This window comes from Triticum urartu, chromosome 6, assembly GCF_003073215.2.
Source record: "Triticum urartu cultivar G1812 chromosome 6, Tu2.1, whole genome shotgun sequence".
Classification (NCBI taxonomy): domain Eukaryota; kingdom Viridiplantae; phylum Streptophyta; class Magnoliopsida; order Poales; family Poaceae; genus Triticum; species Triticum urartu.
In genome coordinates this window covers 107968219-107976083 of record NC_053027.1, presented here as the reverse complement: position 1 = coordinate 107976083, position 7865 = coordinate 107968219, and the positions used below count along the sequence as shown (strand labels likewise).

General features: G+C 42.6%; 1 long non-coding RNA gene across 2 annotated transcripts; it reads right to left on the bottom strand.

Annotated features, from left to right (window-relative positions):
• Positions 1–1683: 1683 nt before the first annotated feature.
• On the bottom strand, positions 1684–3576 carry LOC125517269. 2 transcript variants are annotated; one of them, XR_007287531.1, is made up of 2 exons: positions 2512–3576; positions 1684–2392 (listed from the first exon to the last, which is right to left on the bottom strand). It is a non-coding gene; the product is annotated as an uncharacterized LOC125517269 (long non-coding RNA). The 2 variants fall into 2 exon arrangements; XR_007287532.1 differs by having other exon boundaries at positions 2520–3576.
• Between the last annotated feature and the right edge of the window lie 4289 nt (positions 3577–7865).

Here is a 7865-nt window from a genome sequence, read left to right as displayed (position 1 = left end):
AGGTTTTTAATGAGGTAATATCAACATAAGATCATATGTCATACTTTCTGTTTTCTCACCGGGTTTTTGGGAAAGTATATACGACATATTTATTGTCCTCTAAACTCTATGAGTTTTCTCGTATTGAGTTAAAAGAGACAATGACCAATATATGTTGTGCCATTTTCTCCTTATTTTTCCCACCGGGTTTGAAGGAGTTTTAGCAACATATCAAACACGTATCTCCTTACATTTTTTCCCACAGGGTTTTCAAGGAGAATCTTTATCAAGATGAAGTCTGCTCATAATCAAGCATTGATTAGGGGGAGTGTTAGGATTAATTAATGATTATTAATTATGGGATAATCCCTGCTTTCACTAACCGCAGGCAGTTGCATCTGCCACGTCGGTTCCCTACCGAATAGGCACCTCCCTAAACAGACGCCTTCCTAGTGGTGTCTCTTCCCTTTGTATAAATAGCAGATCTCATCTAATAAAGGATGCACCGTTTTCATTACTTCTCTCGTTCTACTCTAACAATCTTTTTGTATGAGAGGAGTTCCCCAGCCACTCATAGGCCGCCACGTGGCACTGCCGCTGGCCCGCCAGAGCCCAGCCGCCGCCGCCCTGTGCCCGCGGTTTTGAATTGTCTTAATTGATCGATGGTTACAGGCCCCTTTTATAGGATCCGGCTTGCCTGCTCCCTCCCCATGCTCCCATCCGTGCTCCCACTCCATCCTACGGCTGTCTTTTTCTCTTTTTTCTTTCTAATCTAATCATCTCCCCCTGATTTTAAGGGGGTGGGACCAGGCCTTATTTTGTTCCAATCAAATCATGCCACGTATGCAGGAGCACGGATGGGCGCACGCTGGGGGAGCAGGCAAGTCTCGTCCCCTTTTATATGTCCCGAAGAGAGACGACGATCCCTCGAGGAGGCGTCGGTTCCAGGAGATCGAAGGGAGACGTCGGTTGCGTGAAGGGGAGATTTTCCCCTAATTATAGAATTATTTTCAACACTCCCTCTAATCTACGCTCTACCATGTAGATCATCTTCACGATTGTCCGGGAAGCTCTATCATCTCAAAAGATTCTCCTTCAAAAGTTCTCATAAAATCTTTGATGAGATCCTGAAACATATACTCACAAAGAAAGATAGCATAATGTGATGTCATTAAAATGAGAATATCTAAGAAGAGACTCCCTCTAACACCTGCAAGTCTCTAAGTCTCCGCATACCAATTTCATGAACACATTTCTGGAATGTAGAATTTGGTAGAGACTTGGTAAATAAATCAGCAAGGTTGTCGCATGATTTAACTTGCATAATGTTTATTTCCCCACTTTTCTGAAGATTATGGGGAAAAAACCATTTAGGAGAAATATGCTTGGTGATATTACTCTTGATGTATCCTGTTTGCATCTGCGCAACACAGGCCGCATTATCTTCATAGATAATGGTAGGTGATTTTATCGAACCCACTCCACATGACTGTTGTATGTGATTTATCATTCTGCGAAGCCATACACATTCGCATGTTGCTTTAAATAATGAAATTATTTCAGAATGATTGGTAGATGTTGCTACCAGAGTCTGTTTCGAAGACTTCTATGATATAGCAGTGCCACCATGTAGGAACACGAAACCGATCTGAGATCTGGCATTATGGGGATCAGACAAATAGCCGGCATCTGCATACCCAATCATATCAGAGTTCTGATTTTTCTAGAACTGAAAAAATAGGCCAAGATCCTTTGTGCCTTGAAGATATCGAAAGATATTCTTCACTCCAGACCAATGACGTTTGGTGGGAGTTGCGCTATGTCTAGCAAGTAGATTCACTGCAAATGCAATATCAGGTCTTGTGCAATTTGCAAGATACATAAGCGCTCCAACAGCACTAAGGTATGGAACTTCAGGTCCCAACACCTCTTCTTCATCATCCCTTTGTCTGAATGGATCTTTCTCTACGTCTAAAGATCTGTTAGGATTAAATTAATAGGTTAATTAAAGAGATAATCCTTCCCTTGTAATCTGTACGTCGGTTGCAGTGGCAACCGTCGCGCCTCTCCCCCCTTCATGTCTACGAAGGGTCGCATCTCTCGATCATGTCTGTTCCCTTGTATATATACCGAGAATCATTCAATGGAATCGACAGTCCAATCATTTATTCGATTGTCTCTCGTTTACGGTGGAGCGATTCCATCGGCAAGACGGCTCATGGCGGAGCGATTCAGTCAGCGCGACGGCTCCTGGCTGCAGCATCGCTCGCCTGCGAGTTCGACGGCTACAGCCGTTGGTTCGGCGTGGTGGCGCGGCGGTCCTCAGCCCGGCGAAAGCGCTTCCAATAGGCATCTTCGCGCCGTGCACGGCCACGACGACAAATCTCTCGGTCTCTAACTGTCACTTCGATTCCTACAGGAATACAGGGGATAAACGAGAGAATGAAGAACAGGGTTGCAGGGGCATGCGCCATGTATGTGCATCCATCGAACCTTAAAGAGCATGAATCAAGAAAAGGTAGGATGCCTCACTTCATTACCATCTTCGCTGGACTGGTGGTGGCGCTCATCGCCATCTTGCCATCAGCGTCTGGCCTCGATCCCGCGCTGGACTGGGCGACCGGAACCACCGGCTTCGCGTCCCGCGACGGAAACGCGCATCTGCGCAGATCGGTGGCGCCGGCCCTCTACAGGGTCGCCCTTCGGCATGCGCGTCATGAGCGGCTCCTCCGACGCCGCAGTCGTTGATGTTGATGCAGTCGCGCCAAAGCGCCCCCGCCGCACGGCCGTGCCCGCGCCACACCCGTGGTCGGGCCCCTGCGCCAGGCCGAGGCCGCCCTCGCGCGCGCCCGCCCTGCACCAGGCCTCGCCCGGCCCCGCGCCACCGCGGCACCCTCGCCGCACACTGGCACTTGCAGGCGCCTCGTGGCCTCCGCCTTCACAGCGTCGAGCAACCGCAGCCCGCCGTCGACCAGCCGCACTGCCCGCGAGAGAACTTGGGGCCCAGCAGCGCTTGGGCCGTGCCTGGCATTCGCCTCCCCGACGACTCTGACGATGAATAGCGCGGCTGGAGTTCCTCCCGTCGCCCGTTATGCGGACGACCGGCCGTAGGTGCCTCCGAGGAAGAGCGCGACTGGAGTCCCTCCGGTCTTGGTCATGTGGATTGGGGATCGAATCTACTCCTTCTATGGATATCCCTGTCTACTCTTCCTTATCCATTGGGTTGACCAAGCTGCACGTGGCCGGGCTGCCCTACGTGGCATGTTTGCATGCGGTTGAGCCACCAGGAGCTCCTGCTAATTTGCATTATTTGCTTAAATCTAACAGCAATTCTAGCAGTGTAATTTTCCTATTTTAAACCCTGTTAATTACTGCATTTTCTGTTGAGTGTAACATTCCAGAAAATATGTGGTTATTGTATGTGGCATGTTCAATGTGTTTGCTTTTTAGCAATTCCTATAACATGTCCTATTAGTACAACGACATTGTTTTGCGATTGAGATTAAGTTTTCTCGCACAACATTTGCGATTGAGAAATTTCTTTTTCTCGCAAAATAATATCATTGCGGTTGAGATCAATTTTCTCTCGTAAAATATTAATTCACTCTGCTGAATTATCTTGCAACTTGATACAAGATCATCTCATTCAATTTGAGGTCTATACAATTCAAGTTTTACACTTGAGCATCAAGTTTACAACATCGTTATTATTCATTACATTAGTAGTGGTTTTCTGTAGAGTTCCTTGTATTCCAGAAAGTGATGTAATATATTTCCATGTTTCTTACATGTTGAGATTCATCACATCTATTATTTGCAATTGAGATTGTTTATCTCTCGCAAAGATAAATTCAGTACCTCTGCAGTATTGTTTCTCCGTTGAGTACGACGTATTCTGGAATATTCCTATGATGTATATATTTCCATGTTAACCACATGTCGAGATTAATACGTCTATTTGCAATTGAGATTTTCAATTTCTTGCAAATACATATGCAAAACTCAAGGTGTCATCTTAGCAATTTGAGATTCACACTAATAATTTCGAGCCACCTTCTTGAGATCTATTAATTTTGCAACATTAAAATGGATTTATATTACACAATCTGTAATATAAATAAATTATCGGTTTTTCACAGGAGATGATATGTTTTATGTGTTTACCACATTGCCATTCTTCATGAACATGTCACAGCGGTCGAGATTGATTTCTCCCGCACAACAAACTTGTAAAAAATTTACAATAACATCTCCCTCATTATATTAGGAAAACACAAGGTAATGAGTTGGATCTACTGCCCATGTGCAGCCTATCTCTATTACTATGAGATCTGTATGATCTTCAATGTGTTATGTTCCCACAATTGAGGTTGAGCATTTTCAAGTTATACACTTGAGTAAAAATTTTGCATTCTTATTACAAAACCCTGATGGTTTTTAATTTACTTCTTGTAAATTAATAATCTCTGGCTTGGCCCTATAAGTAACCGTTGGCTAACAATTTGAGGCTCTTGCCCTCAATGGCCACAACTTACTTAAGCGGGTCATGAACATCAAGATCAGTCTTGCATCCCATGGGATAGCGCGTGCAATCTAAGCCACGCCACCAGGACGCAAAGGACATCAAGGGTAATGGTTTTAAACTCAGTTCAAACCCTCAACCTGACACCATCAAGCTGTCACGAGACCCTATGAGCATGGAGAGCATGATGGTTGAATATGCATCTACCGACATGTTTGCAGACTATGAATTTAGTCCCTTAGTCTCCTTAATGATCTATTTATTTATGTCCATTTATGATGTTCTAATAAGAACATGATTATTGTTGTCATCATATATTGTATATGACAATATATTGTATCAGCACTTTGATACAAATACATTTCTATGTATTCTATATATCTGATAGTGATTTTCATATTGAGAATCTTCATGTCTATATATAGATTTCTATGGGAGTCAATCCGATGGAAAATGATATGTGCCTTGTGAATATATGCACCAGAAACTTTATACTCAAGGAAGTCCAATGTTTCCACTCTCATTGAGAGAAAGGAGATATTTAAATCGTTTGACGCGATGAGGTATTTGTTGGCTCAACTCGAGTCATATTTACTATCACTGTGGGTACTCGAGTAATGTCGAGATGCTTTATTGCTTCCCAGGTTTAACTCGTACCCTACTAAATTATGAAGGTATCCATCAAAATAGTTTCCATAGCGAGACTTATGATGACAACAACGAGAAATAACTTCTCTTTACCATATGCAACGGATATGGCAAGCACATTCCCTGTGTATCATCTGGATTGTACTACACATACGACACAACCCGTAGCACATGTTGTGTATGATATAGTTTTCCAGAATGTCTTGTACATGACAAACTTGGCATACTCGCCTTGGTCATCGAGACATTGAGTTGAAACTAAAACTATCAACAATTCCAATAGTTTATGTTTATTATGATGCTAAATTCTAATAACATTTGGATTTTATGTGCACTACAAGTGATACAGGGAAGCTAATTTTAAGGCTCGCACACCTTAAAGTCTACGTTGAACCACTCAGACTCCTTGAATGCATCAAGTCGAGGTAAGTGGCTCTTCCCAGCCATTGAGTAGACTATTCAGGTATTCCATGGTTCTAAAAGACATATCTACATGATGGTCTTAAGTGCGTGCTTTATTCACATGAAACCATTGGCTCATTATCCTGACATCGATTTCAAGCAAATCGAATGGATAACATTGCAGAATTCTCCTTGAGGGCTTTCTCTATGGCCTTTGGATTGAAGTTTAGCAATTTGTCCTAATGTCTAGACTCAAAATGGTTTGGTAGAATCCTATCCAAAGAGTTAAGCCCATTGCATTATCTTTACATTGGAATTGCAACTTGCCAACTTTACGTTGGAGTCATGCAGTTTTACACGCTCATGACAGAACTGCATAATATTATTCCCCTCTATCTTTGATATGTGGATATCTACCAAGTATTTCCTATCTGCGGTAATTCGGTTGCATACCGATATCACCACCCGGCATACATCATTGTCCCCTCAACATATAGTTGGGATCTATGTGAGGAATAACTGTATTTCCGTCAATACCTCAAGCCCCTCGCATGGGGAGTTATTCAAGGTCAGTATGCTAATTCAATGAGGAACATTTCCAGGCATTAGGGGGAGATTTCAAGTACCATAAAGAATGCCAGGAAATTAGTGGAGTGTTGAACACATTTCTTCCTCAAATCCACATACTCAAATATCTGAACCATGCGTTCAGAAGATTTGTAACACATTGCAAATAACCTGCCAGATTCATTTACTGACTATAATGGTGTCACACAATCCTACAATCCTGAAAAATATGCCGGAAAGAGTGGAGGTACCAACTAAAACCACTCAACTCCCCGTTCAAAGCAACAGGGGGAGAAGTATGACAATAGTACATCAGGATTCAGCTCTCGCAAGCAAGGATATCAAGGCCTGTGAATCAGTAAATGCAAGTCAACTTCACGTTGACAGGCACCTGATGGGTAGTATACACCCAGTGGACGGGAAACCTCCACCAACCTAGGTCATAGTGCACACAATGACCGGGACATCGGAATACCCGACTCAACCGCATTGGGAAATCGTGAGCAGTCACCATGGGTAACGATATTTCCATCAACTATATATTGATATATAGATTCTGGAGAAACATATAACCGGAAGTCTAAAATTGTCGACATACATTTCTCAACTAGATTGAAAAAACCTTTCAAGTGATTCAGATCCAAAGACCATGGCCATGGCAAAGTGTGAACAACACTCGGACTGAACTCAAGCAAAGGGTACAATCTAGGTAGAAATGATCTTGCTCAATAATGGGAAGGTATTCATAAGCAATACCTACACCAGTTTTCTTCTGGAAACAAAATTGAGAATAACGAGGTGGTGAAACAAAGAGAAAGTATTGTAGCACAAGGGTTCACGCAGATACCCAACTATTCTCCCGAGGTGGAATCTCATTCCGATAACTTATATCATTGGCAGTTCAAAATCATCTATCTCTGCAGTTGACAGATGTAGTGATTACATATCCATGTAGATCACTAGATTCAGGTATAGATAGTTCCCGACGGAACCTCACTTCTGAATTGAAATGCAATACCCAACATACATTGTGTAAAATCAGTAAGTCACCATAAGACTTATTGTTGTCGGTACATTTGGTACAACCGACGTAGTGAGTTCCTTATTCACAAGGATTACTCCTACAATAATGATTATCCATGTTTGTGTGTCTGCAATGACGACACATGTAATCATCTGAATGACGGAGTTTAAGATGAAGGATTTGGGTAAACCAAAATACCGCTCGTTACTACAACTTGAGCACCTTCATTCATACATTATGGTATACTATGTTGTCTATATCCATAATATATTGGAGAAATTCACTATGGACAAATCTTATCCACCCATAACTCTCATGGTAGTTCATTCTCTAGACGTAGAGAAAGATCTATTTTGACCAAGAGATGATGGAAATGAGATATTGGGACTCAACATTCCATAATGCCATTGGATCCACCAAACACAATTGGTACTCAATAATATCTTTCGATATCTCCAAAGGCATCAAACATCTTGTCCTAGTTTTTCAGTTTCACAGAAATGTGAACACCGATATCGTTGGATACATCAATCAGATCCCTACTATGCCAGATCGTAGACAAGCTTAGTGTTCCTCCTAGGTGTAGTAGCCCTCTCATGCATGAGAAGTCTTCGAAACAGACCTCATGGCTACATCCACCAACCATTATCTCAACGATAATGTTTCTTGTGTTGCCCGGATGCAAACAGGTTACATAATAAGCAATATCACTATATTGCATAT